General features: G+C 45.9%; 2 pseudogenes; both read left to right on the top strand.

Moving 5' to 3' along the window:
• Positions 1-912: 912 nt before the first annotated feature.
• Positions 913-990, top strand: LOC141255857 (U2 spliceosomal RNA; annotated as a pseudogene).
• Positions 991-1,254: 264 nt separating this feature from the next.
• Positions 1,255-14,747, top strand: LOC141246662 (uncharacterized; annotated as a pseudogene).
• The last annotated feature ends 3,886 nt before the right edge of the window (positions 14,748-18,633 follow it).

Here is an 18,633-nt window from a genome sequence, read left to right as displayed (position 1 = left end):
ACCCTGAAACACAGTGTCTGCAAACTGAGATTATGGGTCTGGCTTTTATCCTAAGTCATATAACAAGGCTTGTTAAAGGGTCGATATTGACTTTTAGAATTGCTACTTCCTATAGGTGGCACTAGAATTTTAATCCTCTTCCTCTCTGAAGAGAAAATTTGCATATTTCCCAGAGGAGCATTGCGGCTTAAAAGTCTCCTCACCTTGACATGCTTAACATGGAACTCTCCGCAAGGAGAATTGTTTCCCGTTGGTAACCTTTGTTTTAATAATTTAACTCTGCTCTTTCTGGGATTTTTGGCCCAGTGGGCTGTCCTATCAGTGACTGACAATTTTCTTTGTATAAGTGTGCAGAGAGAAACATCTTGTCAGTCACTGGTAGGAACGCCCACTGGATGTAAATTCTAGAAAGAGCAGAGAGTTAAATGATTAAACTACAGGTTATACTGAATCTTTTCTCACAAAACTATATACCAATCTACTCAGCTCTCCCACTCTATAACATGGTGTCTGCAGATTGCACTGAAATTTCATGGCGACAGGTTCTCTTTAAATGCAAATACTAAACAATTATTCAGTGGCTAGCGATAGGAGTAACAACCATACCTCCCCTAAGTTCTAAGTAAGTAGAGGTACTCCTCTTCTCCCTTGTATTGTTTGCTGTTATCATTAAACCACAGATAATCTAGATTTGCTTTTCCTTACTGGCTTTAAATTTGTTCAGTGGGAGGAACCTATAGTGCTGTATTCAAATAATACTGTTATTTGTGTAAGATCCAGAGACATCCTTACACAAAATCCTCTTTATATCTAATGTATTTGGGACATATTTGGATATCAAGGTTAATTGGGAGACGAATCACCTTTTTACTTTGGGCATCGTAGCAGCGAATATACCAGCTGCGGCTCCACTACGCTTCTCGGCCTTTTGGCTAAGATCAAGTGTAGTATCTGTTCTTTTAAGAACACAAGAGCTACGATCTACACTTGACGAGAGCGATCGAACTCGGAAGGAGACATCGAAGAAGGAAGGTGGATATCGGTCGGAGGAAGAAGCTCTAAGGAATCCAGAAGAAGACGAAGACTCGCAGAAGAATCGGGCTGTCCTGAGGAATCTTCGAGGAAGAAAATCAGCGAGAAAAGACCTTTTGGGGAATTTGTCCAGAAAATGACGGGAGAAGAATCTACATAGCTCCACCCCTTCCAGGAAGAGTTCCAGATCCAGCTCCAAGAAGTAACTGCAGGAGGAAAGCCATGGCGAGCTTAGCGAGGAAGGCCAAAAAGAAGAGCCTGGAGCAGGGGACCGCCAGGAGGGACCAGCCAGGAGCCAATTCTACCCCCAAGGACTCTGCCTCCATGACTGGCCAGCAGAAAGGACCCCAGAAGCCCTGCCACGAAGCTCCAGCCCTGGAGCCCTTGATGCGGCAGACAGTGGCCCCGAAGGTGAAGGAAGTGGATTGGAGGGTACCGGACATGTCCTCGGACGTGTTCTGCCAGAAGATGCTGCTGGATTGAGGCTTCTCCAGGTCGGACACCCTCTGGATGACCTTCTTGACGGGGATCTTCTTCATCACCTTCACCACGGTGAACACTTGCAGGAGGTTCTGGGAAATGGTAAGCGCAAAAGGACCGGATACTTCTTTCTCTGCCTTTACAGGTAGCTGACCTATCCAGAGGGATGAGAGGAGGATCATGGTCTCCATGCACAACCCGCACACCCCAGGCAAAGACATCTGTACCTTCCTAAGACGCTTCTGTTTGGTTGTGAAGGAACCCTCTCACATCCTGAATGGACTCTGCTTCTGGACAGATAAGTGATCGGTGACCGTTAGACTCCACAGGGGCCTGGCTTACTCGGATGGTCTTCGGCACCTGCCCCTGACATTCTCCCTGGGCAACTCCTATGGCGTCATCTATTACCCAGACATGCTGCGGAACTGCAGGAGATGCGGCAGGAACGGCCACGAGATGAAGAACTGCAAGGAGGACACCTGCAGGATTTGTCGAGTGACGGGACACAGCTCGAAGGACTGCCCGAAGAAGACGTCCTGCAACCAATGTGGGCTGGCGGCTCATCTGTACAAGGATTGCCCCAAGCGTGAGAGATCCTGGGCATCGGTTGTTGCGACAACCCCAGCTACGGAGGACAAGGCCCCGACGACCAGGCCTGTGAAGGTCAAGGACGCAACGACCAAGGCCCCAGCGGCCAAGGCCGAGACCACCAAGGCCAAAGCGGGCAAGGAGTCGGTAGCCGCAAAGCCCCAGCAACGGTCCCAGCAGCCCCAAAGCAGAAGGAAAAGAAGAAGTCAAAGGAGGGTAAGAGTTCTGTCGCCCCTCTCCTGATCCCTCTCCCTGCCACCCTCGTCCAGTCTCCCCCCACCCCGGCCACCCCTGCTGAGGATTCCACTTCCTCTTCCTCCTTCCCCTACTCCTCAGCAGGTGTCCTTTCTCCTGCCCCGGCAGCCTCTCTCCCTTCCCAGACCATGGTAGCAGTGGAATTAACCTTTCCTCCACCCGCTGCTATCTATTCCGAGGAGGATTTTCCCCTTCTTGTCTCCCCAGGTCCAACCCAGGGAAAGAGGAAGGTGGAGGACAGCCCTGCTACTGAATCCTCCAAAAATAAGATTCTGGATATCATAGGCAAAAAGGAGGACACCCTCCCTGAGCCAGAAGAGATGGAGCACATGGCCGAGACAGAAGAGGAGGAACTGGTGGTCGGCAAGATCGAGGCCGCGCTGCTCGACCAGATGGAGGAAGAGGGCCTACTGGTGATCCCGTCACCAGCAGTCAACACCGACGAGGGACCACCCGACTGAAGTAGTAACTAAGGTGTATTGCCTGCGCTAACTTTTTCCTTTTTCCCTACATGATGGCTAATATTAACTTATTTTCCATTAATGTCAGGAGCATCAAGGACAAGTTCAGACGTCAGACTGTTTACGCCTTTCTTACTTCCCAGTTGTGTGATGTTTATATGTTGCAGGAGTGTTCCCTTCCCTCCTCTAGGTCCTTCAAACATCTGGCCAGGGAGTGGTCCCACGGTCCATCCTACTGGTCCAGTGGGGGTGACTGCAAGTCTGAGGGGGTCGCAATTCTGATCGGGGGGGCGCATTCACTCTTGAGTCCATCCAGGAGCTCGTCTGCGGCAGGGCTCTTGTCGTAGACGGCAACTGGGTGGGAGAACCAGTCAGGTTCATCAACGAGTATGCGTCCCCACTGAGGAATGAGCGTTTCGAGCTTTTCCAGACCCTGCGGCTTCAGCTTGCCACCACCAGGACCTTAGTGATGGCCGGTGATTTCAACTGCCCCATCGAGGAGGACAGTCGTAGTTCCGACACATCTGCCAAGTTGGACATCACGTCCAAGCTGCTCATCGAGATGATAACCGAGGCCTCTCTTCAAGACGTGGTGGGCTCCATGAGGAGAGGCTCCACGAACTATTCGTGGAGCCGACCCGATGGCTCGCTCCGCTCCAGGATTGACTTCATGTTCACCTCTCAGGCAGTCAGGCAGAGTAGGCACTCGATGGTCCCCTGCTTCTTCTCCGACCACAGAGCCATTCACTTACAAGGTGTCTTCGGCGACGGGTTTCCATCCGGCCCCGGCTCCTGGAAGCTGAATTGCGCTCTTCTGGCTCAGGCTGAAGTCATGGAGGAGCTGAGAGCAGCCTACGCAATGTGGCGGTCCTACAAGGGTAGCTTCCAAACAGTCTCTGATTGGTGTGAGTATGTTAAACTTGAGTTTCGCTGTTTTTTTCAGGCCATGGGTCGACAACAGGCGTGTGAGAAGAGGAGGGACTTCATAGGGCTGCAGCGCGAACTGTGGTCGCTGCAGGACCTCCTTCACTGCGGCTGGGACGTGAGGGAGGAGCTGGAGGAGGCCAAGAAGAGCCTGAAAAGGCACTTTGAGGAGGAGTTCAAGCGAATCGTCTTTCGTTCCAAGGTGGAGAATCTGGAGAAGGGTGAGAAATGTAACTCATTCTTTTTAAAGAAACTCCATGCCGACCACACGCCCCTGAACAAGCTGGGAGACGAAAGCGGAAACATGCGACGTGGGAAGGAGGACGTGATGTGGGTCGTCAGCGACTTCTACAGCAAACTCTAATCCCACAAGACTACCGACCCCGACGCTGCTGATAAGTTCCTGTCAGGTATTACTAACCATCTTGATCCTGCAGGCACGGCAGCCTTGGACAAACCTCTGACGGTGGGCGAATTGCTCTCTGCCGCTAAATCCTTTAGGACCGGCATGACCCCGGGCAGTGTTGGGCTTCCAGCGGAGCTCTATGTAGCGCTGGGACACCTCATCTGTCCAGACCTGTTGGACCTGTACGAGGAGATGGTGGTGGAGGGTAGAATGCCTCCGTCATTGAGGGAAGGAATGGTCACGATCCTGTACAAGTGGAAGGGAGAGAGGTGCGACCTGAGGAATTGGCGTCCCATCACTCTGCTCAACGTGGACTACAAGATGCTGGCCAAGACGTTGGCGACACAACTGAAGACGGTCATCAGACTGATCATCCACCCAGACCAGACCTGGAGCATCCCTGGACGTCGCATCGCAGACAGCCTCGCTCTCATGCTGGAGACGGTCGAGTACATCAAGGTCCGCTGCACACACCCTGCCCTGGTCTCCTTGGATCAAGAGAAGGCCTTCGACCGGGTTTCCCACGAGTTCATGGACCGAGCTCAGCACCGGTTAGGTTTGGGTAACATGTTTTGTTCGTATGTCCGTCTCATGTATTTTGACATCCACAGCTCGGTGTTGGTGAACGATTGGAAGACTGACCCCTTCGCTGTTCTCTCTGGGGTCAGACAAGGCTGCCCTCTATCACCTCTTCTTTTGGTTTGTGTTATAGAACTCTTCGCAGAGGCTATCCGACAGAATGGAGAGATCAGAGGGATCACCGCACAGTGTCCGGGACGACACGAGGTCAAGTGCTCGCTCTACATGGACGACGTCACCGTCTTCTGCGCTGATCGTGGTTCAGGCGAAGCCCTCGTACAGACGTGTGAGAGGTTCGGCCGGGCTTCAGGGGCCAAAGTCAACTGCGGGAAGTCGGAAGCCATGCTCTTCGGGGATTGGCAGCCGGCCTCCTCCACCCCCTTCTCCTTCAAAATCCAACCGGATTTCCTCAAGGTGCTGGGAGTCTGGTTCAGGAAGGAAGGAGCGGCCGTCAAGTCCTGGCAAGAACGCTTGGCCAAGGTGAATCAACGGATTGGACTTTGGAGCCTCAGACACCTCACTTGTGAGGGTAAGGCACTCGTCCTGCGTAACGAGGTTCTGCCCGTGTTGCAGTACACGGCGCAGGCCTGGCCCCCACACGTCACCGTGTGCAGGGCCATTACCAGGATGGTGTTTCACTTTGTCTTGGGTTCCAAGATGGACAGAGTCAGGTGGGCCGTCATGCACAAGGAGCCACGCAAGGGTGGGAAGGGCGTTCCGTATATCCCCACCCTCCTGCGGTCCTCTTTTGTGTGTGATTGGGTCTGCCTGACTTTGCAAGTCAAGAATGGCTCCGCGGGCAGGTCCATGTCTCGCTTCTTCATGCTTCCTCTTTGGAGGCGACTCGGCTGGGACAAGTGGGACAGCTCCTTCCCCTACAACTGGACGACGCCATGGTTCTACGGAGACGTTGTTCGATTTGTGGGGGAACACGAACTGGAGGGACTCAAGCCCGACTTGTGGAAGCCCAAAACTATCCACAAGCTCATCAGAGCCAAGGATGACGTAGAGAACATCACAGGACTTCACCAGGACACACTGGAGACTGTGTGGACAAATGTGTCATCTGACAGGCTGACCAACGGACACAAGGACTTGTCGTGGATGGCGATTCAGGGCGGACTGCCCGTCTGGTCCTTCATGCATGCCCAGAACCTGTGCAAGGCCCGGTACTGCTCAAGGTGCCCCTTCGTGGAGGAAACATCTTTGCACACTTTTTGAGATTGCCGATTTGCACAGCGCCTGTTGACTGCCCTTGAGAACGACCTGAGGAACTCTGTCCCCAAGGCGAGCCTATCGCACCATTCTGTGACTCTTCCCTGGGGTTCATACCATCGGAGCCATCCAGGAGGCTTGGCGCCTTATGAACTGCTTCAAGGACGCTGTTTGGGTCACCAGGAACCGGCTCATCTTGAGGAAGGAGAGGATGACCATCCAGGACTGCCGCAGGCTAATCCACAGCCTGCTCAGAGACTATTCCATCGTGGACGGTCCAGAGGACGAGGATGAGGGCTAAACCCCTCCCCCCCCCTTTCCCCTTATGTGTCTTGTCTTTCAATAAAGCTTCGGGCCTGTGATTTTCCCCTCCCTATCCCCTCTTTCCCACTCCCCACTCCCTATCACGGTTGGTCGTACTGTATTGATTGACATGCTTTTTCTTTCAGATTGAGTGTTTTGTGTAGCATAAGGGTGTGATGTGTCTAGTTAGTGAGTCGTATCCTTATGCTATGTACATATGATGCAGAATTCTGTGTGTACTGGGCTGTGGCACTGTACACTGTCCGTTAACTTATTTATTATGCTAATAAAAGATTATATTCAATCAAAAAAGCTGTGGCTCCACTACAGTCGGCTGAACAGACTACATACCTAAACATTAAAGTAAGTAGACAGATCAATCAATTCTTTGAGGAAAATTAAAACTCTTGTTGGGTCTAGAAAAAAAGCCACCACCCACTGGGCACTCTTGATCTAACATTGGTAGAAAGAATGAAACATTGGTACATTGGTAGAAAATGAAGATGCTTCAAAATTTTCTATATATTTTTCATTTTCCAGCTTTGTTGTTTTAAAAGCTTATTTACAGCCTTTCATAAAAAGCATCACAAAATATTATTGGTTGGTTCCCATCCCTAGTGTATTCCCCTCCAAAACAAAACCAGATTCTTTGAACCTCATGAGAGACTGGGAGTGAGGGTTTCCGCTTCCTTGTTTAACTGCTACCATTCGTCAAGCCAGCTGGTCTATCCGCATTGGTGGCTGACTTCATCTGAGTATAACCCAGGGGTTTGCCTAGAAATGAGATAATAGATCTGGAACAAACACTGAGGGGATTTCTATTGAGAGGCGCAATGTCTAGTATCCTGGATAACCCTGATCCCATGTAACCCTAAATGTATGACAGACGGCTCTCTGCCTTACTCCCGAAAATGAAGCTGAACGGTCGCTCCATACAAAATTATGGCTAAACCCACATGTTCCTGTTCATAGAGGCATTGGTGGCATTCAGTTCAGGAAAACACATGGGATTTTTTTCTTTGTGACATCAAAAATGATGGTATGCTCTATACATTTCAGAAATTACAATTGTAATCTGGCCTTCCAGACCATTCATCCCTCTGCGATTATCAACTTAGAAATGCAATTGGGACACAGTTTGGAGGGCTCATCATCTCCCTACACCTTACTCTTCTAAAACAAAAAAAGAGAAAAAAAGACGAAACCAGAGCCTCAAATTATAAACATATTAAATTCATAAGTTTATTATAAATATGCATACAACAGACAAGGGGGTAATGTGTGCAAAATATGCGAAGTATAAAATATCCCACCCCACATGACACAACTTAACGACAGATCCTCAATTGCGCAATTTAAAACGCAACATATCCATATTCATTAATAATTCGGCTAAATGATTGCACCTATTAGTGACTACTGCCCTTTACTACCTCCAATTCCAATCTCTAATCATTCATAGTATGGTAGTGATGTACATACCAAAGGTCACTAGGCAGTCACAGGGAAAGATAAGGGTCCGTCCAAGGAGTGTACACGTGGGGCAGGAAAAGCCTTACTCTTCTAGAGGATCTGGCTCAGGATGCAAATATTACAAAACCATTGTTTAGTTTCTATGGCCATCTAAGAAGGTTTGGTAGAAGTGGAATGATAATATTCCTGAAATTGATTATGAAGATTGTATTATTATTCTTGCTGGTTTGAGTTATCCACTTGTACAGTGGGTATGGAAAGTATTCAGACCCCTTTAAATTTTTCAATCTTGGTTTCATTGCAGCCATTTGGTAAATTCTAAAAAGTTCATTTTTTTTCTCATTAAAGTAGACTCTGCACCACATCTTGACTGGAAAAAAAACAGAAATGTAGAAATTTTTGCAAATTTATTAAAAAAGAAAAACTGAAATATCACATGGTCATAAGTATTCAGACCCTTTGCTCAGTATTGAGTAGAAGCACCTGTGTGACCATGTGATATTTCAGTTTTTCTTTTTTAATAAATTTGCAAAGATTTCTACATTTCTGTTTTTTTCTCAGTCAAGAATGAACTTTTTAGAATTTACCAAATGGCTACAATGAAACAAAGAGTGAAAATTTAAAGGGGTCTGAATGGTTTCCATACCCACTGTAAGTTGGTGCATTTATATATATATATATATATATATATATATATATATATATATATATATATATATATATTACAGTTATATACAGTTATATGAAAAAGTTTGGGCACCCCTATTAATATTAAGCTTAATGTTTTATGAAAATTGGTGTTTTTGCAACAGCTATTTCAGTTTGATATATGTAATAACTGTTGGACACAGTAATATTTCTGCCTTGAAATGAGGTTTATTGTACTAACAGAAAATGTGCAATCTGCATTCAAACAAAATTTGACAGGTGCATAAGTATGGGCACCCTTATCATTTTCTTGTTTTAAATACTCCTACCTACTTTTTACTGACTTACTAAAGCACTTTTTTTGGTTTTGTAACCTCATTGAGCTTTGAACTTCATAGCCAGGTGTATGCAATCATGAGAAAAGCTACTTAAAGTGGCCACTTGCAAGTTGTTCTCCTGTTTGAATCTCCTCTGAAGAGTGGCATCATGGGCTCCTCAAAACAACTGTCAAATGATCTGAAAACAAAGATTATTCAACATAGTTGTTCAGGGGAAGGATACAAAAAGCTGTCTCAGAGATTTAACCTGTCAGTTTCCACTGTGAGGAACATTGTAAGGAAATGGAAGAACACAGGGACAGTTCTTGTTAAGGCCAGAAGTGGCAGGCCAAGAAAAACATCAGAAAGGCAGAGAAGAAGAATGGTGAGATCAGTCAAGGACAATCCTCAGACCACCTCCAGAGAGCTGCAGCATCAACTTGCTGCAGATGGTGTCACTGTGCATCCGTCAACTATACAACGCACTTTGCACAAGGAGAAGCTGTATGGGAGAGTGATACGAAAGAAGCCGTTTCTGCAAGCACGCCACAAAAAGAGTTGGCTGAGGTATGCAAAAGCACATTTGGAGGAGCCAATTTCTTTTTGGAAGAAGGTCCTGTGGACTGATGAAACCAAGATTGAGTTGTTTGGTCATACAAAAAGGCGTTATGCATGGCGGCAAAAAAACACAGCATTCCAAGAAAAACACTTGCTACCCACAGTAAAATTTGGTGGGGCTGTGTGGCCAATGCCGGCACTGGGAATCTTGTTAAAGTTGAGGGACGCATGGATTCCACTCAGTATCAGCAGATTCTTGACAATAATGTTCAAGAATCAGTGATAAAGTTGAAGTTACGCAGGGGATGGATCTTTCAGCAAGACAATGATCCAAAACACCGCTCCAAATCTACTCAGGCATTCATGCAGAGGAACAACTACAATGTTCTGGAATGGCCATCCCAGTCCCCAGACCTGAATATCATTGAACATCTGTGGGATCATTTGAAGAGGGCTGTCCATGCTCGGCGACCAGCAAACTTAACTGAACTGGAATTGTTTTTTAAAGAGGAATGGTCAAAAATACCTTCATCCAGGATCCAGGAACTCATTAAAATCTACAGGAAACGACTAGAGGCTGTTATTTTTGCAAAAGGAGGATCTACTAAATATTAATTTCACTTTTCTGGTGAGGTGCCCATACTTATGCACCTTTCAAATTTTGTTTGAATGCAGATTGCACATTTTCTGTTAGTACAATAAACCTCATTTCAAGGCAGAAACATTACTGTGTCCAACAGTTATTACATATATCAAACTGAAATAGCTGTTGCAAAAACACCAATTTTTATAAAACAATAAGCTTAAGATTAATAGGGGTGCCCAAACTTTTTCATATAACTGTATATATATATTTACAGCAAATTCATTATACCCTTTCAAACCTGTATAAAATGGGTAGTTTAGGGTCAACAAAATGTCTGAGGAGGCTACTAGCAACTGGAACAGTACTATACATATTCTAGCAATTTCTAATAATTCAAGACTACGGGTGTCACGGGAGAGAGTGGGACCAGAAGACTGCGGTGTCTGGTTACACAAACCCCTGTACTTATTAGATCTGCTTCACTTTCCTTTTAGCAGTGCAGATCTTCCTTACCGTGCTGTTGCAAGGGTTAATCAGTTCTGTCTGTCTCCTGGAGCTTTACATCCAGAATTGTCTCAACTGTTCTTTGTTGGCCACTCCTGTTCTCAGGTATATATGTTCACACCTTGCATTAGTGATTTGCTGGTGATAATTTTCAACTTCCTGGTTTAGTGTTGAAGGAATAGTCTGAAGTAGTCACAGTGAGATGGTGTTTGTCACGCAAGGTGTGAGAAAGAATAAGTGCAACACGAAGGGAAGAGGAGGAGGAAGCCCAAACACTAGGGAAAGGGGGAGTGGAGACCCCTAGGCAGATCTAATAACACCCTACCTACCCTACCATTCCTATATAGGTTCCACACCTATCGCCGAGCAGGGCCCTAAACCCTGTATGTCCCTAGAGCTTGGCCCTAGATAGGGAGGGGAGGGGTGAGCACTGGTCAGGCTTTACTACAAACTAAAGACAAAAAGGTAGACAAACAAAGCGGATTAACTAAGCTTGAGCAGAGGAGTAACGCCAACTGTCCTCCAAGGGCACCATAGAAGAAGCCAGCCAACAGCTAGTGCTCCAAGCTTGCAAAAAGGTATATAAAAGTATCACCGACGATTTCCTGGAGCAAATTGAGTGTTTTTAACTCCCATGCAAGAGTGTGTCAATTAGCAGCAGGAGGGAGGTCGTCGCTGGGTCTTAAAGAAAGAATTAAGAAGGTGTCTGCAATGCCAAGCACAGTGACTACAGCCAGATCCAGAGCGACTGTCTAATACACACTGACACACCCGTGACAGTACCCCCCTTTTACGAGTGGCCTCCAGACACTCAGGACCAGGTTTCTCAGGATAAGAGGTGTGGAATGCACAAACCAACCTGGAGGAATTCACCTTTGATGCTGAAACCCACATCCTTTCCTCTGGACCATAACCCTTCCAGTGCACTAAGTACTGTAGGGAATGATGCTGGAGACGAGAATCTACAATCCTCGAAATCTGAAACTCCAAATTACCATCGACCATGACTGGGGTGGGCGGTAGGGGAGAGGACTCAAGAGGTTCTACATATTTCTTGAGCAGAGACCTGTGAAAAACATTATGGATCTTAAGGGCCTGAGGTAGGTCAAGACGAAACGCTGCGGGGTTAATGACAGCGGTTATTTTATATGTAAAGGCAAATAAATTGGAGTGCACCAAAATACCATATATAGATTAGGACGTGGGTGCTATAGCCTGCATTGGATACAAAATCATGCAACAAGGGAGAGGAAAGACCAATGCAAAGGGAAGGCTATGCACACCAAAATAAAAAAACAATAATTTTATTAGTAAAATCACTGCGCACAAACATTAAAAAAATTTAAAAACAGAAAGACCTCAAAATGAAATATTTGAGAACCATTAGTGCTTATCAACACAATGGAATTACCCAGTTCGTCCGTCTGGGAAAGCATGTACACATATCATGAAGTCAAACCATACCAGAATAAAAAAAAAATCTCTCAATGATCATATGGCAATTGCAGATCAATAAATATAGATGTTCATATGAGAGGGCATATGATAGACTATAAATGCAATAACTGCAGAGTGAGTAATCCAACCAAATGATCAAAGAGAAGGGGGAATAAGGAAGAACCGCATAAGTAAACCAGAAGGTATATGACCCTAAAGAAGCCCCCTATGCTGGTAAGCTAACCACCAATGGCATGCTCATTGTGCTGAACATAGTCAGCCATAAGGAGAGAGGATACCATACTAGGACCACAGACCTGGAAGGACCAACTTGAAACCATGTGAAGAGTTGAAACCATGTGAAACGGGACATTTGTGTCCAGGTGCACATGGGCACACATGTCCCAAACCTGATACCCAAAGCCAGCATGGCACCCAGCGGCGATATTATGGGCACGATGCTCATGGATCTTAGTAGATACCGCTCCCCATATGATCACTATGTCGGACAATGGTCCAATCTACAATACAATCAATACTACACAAAGGACAGCATGTAGCTAACTATGTGTTGAGCCCCAAAGTCGGGATGTGCATCCTAGAGAGAAAAACACATATGCCACTCCAGATGTATCCAGTAGCATCCTACAAGAAAGAAAGGAGAAGAATCAATGTCCATAGAAAAATGTCCAAAACCGAAGTATGCAATTGGATAGTCGGAATTAAATACCATGGCGAAAAGAAGACCCCACGATCAGCCGAGGAGCCCTGTATATAATAGTTCCTCATTCAGTCCATTAGGAGCAACCAATTGTAGAAGACATATCCATCTCGACTTGGAACGTAGCTATTGTTTCTGACTATTGCTTCTTCTGTTATTCATCTGGATTCTCTGTAAACCAAAAAATTAAATGTCATTGGTCCTTCCCCTATGCACCGTAAGAAAATATGAAGCTCTAGGGGTCAATGTTTTTCCTTTTTCAAGGTCAGAGGATGCCAAATGTATTGTTGATAGATGTTTAATGTTTTTATGCCCTCCTCCTCAGTTCCTGGGATGTCTGACGCACATAAACTTTCGAGCAAGGGCAGACTATGGCGTAAACAACATTCCTCGTCTTACAATTGATGTAAGACCTAAGGGGGAACCACTGTTGGTTAAAGTGGTTCAAAAACTCTTTCCTCGTGCAACACATAAAGCGGCAAATATTACACATGGGAAGGAACCCTTCAAAATTATGCCTCCTTTCAGTCTGGACGTTTGTCTTATAAAATGACTGGTAGACAATATGTCGTATAAGTCCGGTGCCCTTCTGGCTGCCACCAGCGGCTCTGGACTTACAACGGGAGATGCCTGTGCATCCAGTGTGCGGACAGGCCAATGTTGTTTCAAAATGTGCCTCACCTGGTCCCCAACCAGTATTATAGTCCATGACGAATCTTGGCCTGGAGTCTTGTACACGGATCTAAGGCACCAAAAATGAGTCCTGATTACACCTCTTTGCCCTCTGAAAGGCTGTAGATATTATCCGTTTGGGGTAGCCTCTCAGTTCAAATCTTAGTGTCAAAGCCCTTTGCCTGTATACGGAAATCCTCATCTCCTCATCTCGGGTGCACTTCCGGCGAACCCCGATAAACTGTCCAGTGAGTATGCCGTTCTTACTGCCATATTGAAGTAAGCTATTAGTTGAAGTAGGTTTCCAATATAGATCCATAATTAGTCGAGCATCTGAAACGGAAATCCTAAGGTCCAGAAAGGTAGCTGTGTTAGATGAAAGAGAGTAAGTAAGAAAAATGTTCAAATCATTACGATTAAGTTCCTCTATAAAGCGCAAGCATTCTGCTTCCGTGTCCGACCAGACAAAAAATAAATTGTCAAAATAACAATGCCAATTTGGTACATACTGTTGGAATTTGCTTGAATGATACACCACGCTCTCCTCCCACGAAAAATATTTGCATACACTGGTGCGCATAGTACGCCAACGGCCACGCCAGAGACCTGGTGATAAAATTGACGATCAAATAAGAAGTAATGTTGATGAAGCACAAAGCTCAACAGATCAATCACAAAGGAGTTATGCGTAGGATCTTGTTATGCATACGTCCATTAAAATGGGTAAGTGCCTTTATCCCATTCCGGGGATTGATATTGGAATATAGGGATTCTTTATCACTGGTATCAATAAGTGCTGAATCCGATAGAGAAATGCTGCGACAGGCATCAATGAAGTGAGGGAACTCCTGATGTAAGAGGGCAGGATAGAAACAATCCGCTGCAAGAAAAAAATCGACATAAGCCCCCGCCTTCTCACATAAACTCCCGAAACTGGAGATAATCGGTCTTCCGTGGGTCTTTGTTGTACTCTTGTGCACCTTGGGAAGAAGGTAGAAAGTGGAAATAACCAGAGAGTCTACCCACATGAATTTCTTTTCACCCGAAGTAATGATGCCAAGATCACAGGCCCGATTTAGCAATCCTTGAAATCCCTGAAATCTCCTGGTAAATACTTTAGTTGCCAAGTTGCCTCTGTGCTTCCTCTAAATAAAGGTCGACCGGCCAGAGGACAACATTGCCCCCCTCATCAGCCTCCTTGAAGAGGAAGCTGTTGTTATTTTGAAGGGACCACAAGGCCTTCCTCTCATCAGCAGTGAGGTTGTACAGAGGGGAAAAACGTACTGGCATGTTCATAATGTCCCTTTTGACCAATTCAAAGAAGATCTTTATCGCAGGCACCAGAAAAAAAGAAGTAGGGACAGTGGATCTGGCCTTGTGCGGGAAGGTTCTCTTACAAGGCATATTTCCTACCTGGCATATTTTCATTTTCCTGTAGGAGTTGAAGAAGATCATTAAAGACCTGACGATCCTCTTCTGGCAGGTTCAGAGTGATGTCTGGCTTCCTGAAAACAGTCTGAAATACCAGTCTTTTACAAAACACGTAAAGATCTTTAATCAAGGAAAATTTGTCAAACTCTTTGAGTAGTTGAAAAAATGAGACCTCTTTGCAAAACTGAGGTTTCATCAGGAGACAATACATGATTAGATAGGCATCGTGCGCCCATGGCCACGCCGGAGACATGGTGATAAAATTGATGATCAAATGAGAAGTAATTGTGATGAAGCACAAAGCTCAACAGATCAAGCACAAAGGAGTTATGCATATGATCTTGTTCGTCCAGTTTGTCCATAAAATGGATAAGTGCCTTTATCCCATCCCGGGGATCGATATTGAAATATAGGGATTCTATATAACAGGTAACGATAAGTGCTGAATCCGGAAGAGAAATGCGACAGGCGTCAATGAAGTGGGAGGAATCCCTGATGTAAGAGGGCAAGGTAGAAACAATCGGCTGCAAGAAAAAATCTAGATAAGCCCCCACCTTCTCACATAAACTTCCCAAACTGGAGACAATCGGCCTTCCGAGGGGCTTTGTTGTACTCTTGTGCACCATGGGAAGAAGGTAGAAGGTAGAAATTACCGGAGAGTCTACCTACATGAATTTCTTTTCACCCGATGTAATGATGCCAAGATCACAGAACCGATTTAGCAATCCCCGAAATATCTTGGTAAATACTTCAGTTGGATCCGAAGGCAACCCCTGATAGAAGTGGGGATTGTCAAGTGGCCTCTGTGCTTCCTCCAAATAAAGATCGACCGGCCAGAGCGCAAAATTGGCCCCCCTTATCAGCCTCCTCGATGAGGAAGCTGTTGTTATTTTGCTGGGACCGCAAGGCCTTCCTCTTACCAGAAGTGAGGTTGTAGAGAGGGGAGAGACGTACTGGCATGTTCATAATATCCCTTTTGACCAATTCAAAGAAGATCTTTATTGCAGGGACCAGAGAAAAAGAAGGGGTCAGCATTTTGGTATATGGCTGGGGCAGGCTTTTGTGGTTTGGTAATTTTCCTTATGACATTCTACATGGATTGGAGTCTAGGGAGGCTGCTTGGCGGGCACAATCCACCGATGTTTTTGATACAGTAGGTACTCCCCCAGTAAATTCGTAGTTCATGACATTATCTTCTGATATTATGATAGCCCATAAAACTGCCATGAGATTGTGGAGAAATATTCGCAGCTTGGGGGAATACCCGAGGGCTGGAATTATACCACATGGGCTAAGGGTCTCTATATTTCCTCCACCTTCAAACAAATGTGGGAGGCTGGTCTTATGAAATGCTCCAACATCTAAAAGGGAGGAAGTGTTTATGAAAAAATATACAAAAGATTTTACAAAGGGGGACAAGACGATACAGCATATACAGTTACACCAAATAAAATGGATTAACAGAAGAAACTTACTAGACTGATCACAGAGACGATTCAGTTTAGCTTTATGCCGAAGGGGGGCCCACACACTCTCTTGTGATGACCTCATGTGGGCTGGTCTCCGCCCTTAATGGTTTTTATTACACTTCTAATTTCCACGATAACTTCTCGCTGGTTGATGGCAGAAGTTAGCAAGTGATGCCATATTTTTTTACGGTGCTTGGCCGTCCATCTGTAATAGCCACCGCGGGGTATTGCACATCCGCCTACCATTGAACTGAATAGGAGGCGGATGTGCAGTACCCGCGGCTACTACAGATGGACGGACAAGCACCACAGGTAAGCACTTCCGGCCAATGGCATTATAGTAGGGTTAGGGTTGGGACTGTGTTGGGGTTACGGTTGGGGCTTTGTTGGAGTTACGGTTGGGGTTGTGTTGGGGTTACGGTTGGGGTTGGGGCTGTGTTGTGGTTACAGTTAGGGTTGGGGCTGTGTTGGGGTTATGGTTGGGGTTGTGTTGGGGTTGTGTTGGGGTTATGGTTTGGGCTGTGTTGGGGTTGCATTATAGTAGGGTTAGGGTTTGGGTTGGGGCTGTGTTGGGGTTACGGTTGTGGTTGGGGCTGTGTTGGGGTTACAGTTGGGGTTGGGGCTGTGTTGGGGTTACAGTTGGGGTTGGGGCTGTGTTAGGGATACGGCTGGGGTCGGGACCGTGTTATAGTAGTGTTAGGGTTGGGGATGGGGCTGTTTTGGGGTTACGGTGGGGGCTCTGGGAAGAAGAGGAGAGAAAAGCAAAAGTGCAAAAGCAGAAAATGGCCGAAGCGTGAAGGGGTTAAAAAAAATCGGTCCCATTCTCTTCCAGAAAAGTGGGACAATTTTTTTCTACTTGTCATCCGTATACAATATGTTTTTTACTCAGCAGCTATTAATTATTTACAGGACCATTAACAGTTGTCTATGTTACAGAATTGCAATGCATCCGTAGAAATTGGATGCCATTCTGATGATCCGCATATAGCATCCAATTTTTTTTTTCTTGTATCCATCCGATTTCTGAGTGAAATCACAGCAGGCTGCGATTTAGTTCTCACACCACACAGCTGAGAAAAAAACTCAGATCTGAACGGCTTCATTGAATAACATTGGTCCAACTGCAATACCTTACTGTATCTATCGAATTGCACTTATCCGAGTTACATGCTCGCGTCAGTGAGCGGCGCATTATTGTACTTGACCCATCACATGGGGGAACCCAAACAGTCTGAACTGCCCGGGTACTTGTTACCCTTAATCTACCCCTGATTAGCGCTCCTCATCCACTCGATGAGTCCAGCTTTATTTTTCTTTTTAACAGAGTTGAGCCATATCTGAGGCTTACAGGCCACACTGGCTGCTCCCTTCCGCTCCATGGCTACTCTCCTACAGTGTCTGTGTCTCTTTGGATAAAGCCATTCTACCACGCTGATGGTCTGCAGAGAGTCTGATCTTTGATTATCCTTGAGTCTCTTTCAATTCTCTGTCTCTAATCTCCTGCTACAGAGGCATATGTTCCTTGAATAGTTCACTTTGAAGTACACATCCACAGGTCAAGGATTAGGGAGGGTATTATTCCACAGGGCTCATTGTTTGAGAATTTAATCAATTTATCAATCAGGGGGCTCTTGTGAATAACCATCTAGCTGGCTTTAGAATAATATACAATTAGAATAGTAATAACTATCATTGTTTCAGACCCAATAGAAGACAACAATCAGGGTTATACAAATACTGGTCTGTCCTTCTTGACACACCACAGAAATACACTGTCACGGGTGTGTCAGTTGTGACAGACAGTCACCCTGCAGTTGGTTGCAGGAGATACCTTCGTTTAGCATTTGACACCTTCTTAGATCTGTCTCACTCTAGGACCCAGCGGCAATCTCACTCCTGCTGATTGACACCTAGGCCTGGATGCTTAAATACTTTCTGTTTTTTATAGGGTGGTGCCGATGATATTCACATGACCCCTTGTGAAGGCTAGCCTAGCTCTAGGGAAATACAGGGTTTTAGGTTTCCGTGCGGCGATTCGTGAGGAACCAATATAGGGACGGTAGGGGACACAGGGTGATATCAGATCACCTTGGGGGTCTCCACTCCCCCTTTCCCTAATGTCTGGGCTCCCTTCCCCTCAACCCTTCATGTCGCATAAAGTCTTTCCTACACCTTGCGTGACATTATCACCGGCCGTGCACATTTAAAAAAATAAAAAAAGCTGATATTTGGGTTTAATTGTGTGTGGTTTTTTTTCAGGCCGTCTGTTTCTGGAGGTGAATGACCTCCGCAGTGAGGTTCAGCAACAGCATCAGCGGTTACAGGTTGCTAATGTGGGGGTCTCTGCAGGTAGGCCTGTCCAGCTGAACCCAAGGCTGCCCTTCTGGACAGGTTTTTGGGAGGTAGGGACACGTTTTTTGTATGCAAGGAGGCCTGCAAACTGTATTTTAAACTTTGTCCTTACTCCTCTGAAAATGAGGAGCAACGAGTAGGAATTGTTATCTCTCTGTTGCAGGGAGATCCACAATTTTGGGCTTTTTCTTTACCGCAGGATTCGGTTTGTCTCCAGTCTGT

Source organism: Phyllobates terribilis, unplaced genomic scaffold, assembly GCF_046119375.1.
Source record: "Phyllobates terribilis strain yellow unplaced genomic scaffold, ASM4611937v1 Scaffold_2__4_contigs__length_985480577, whole genome shotgun sequence".
NCBI classification, from domain to species: Eukaryota; Metazoa; Chordata; class Amphibia; order Anura; family Dendrobatidae; genus Phyllobates; species Phyllobates terribilis.
This window is presented reverse-complemented; position numbering and strand designations above follow the sequence as displayed.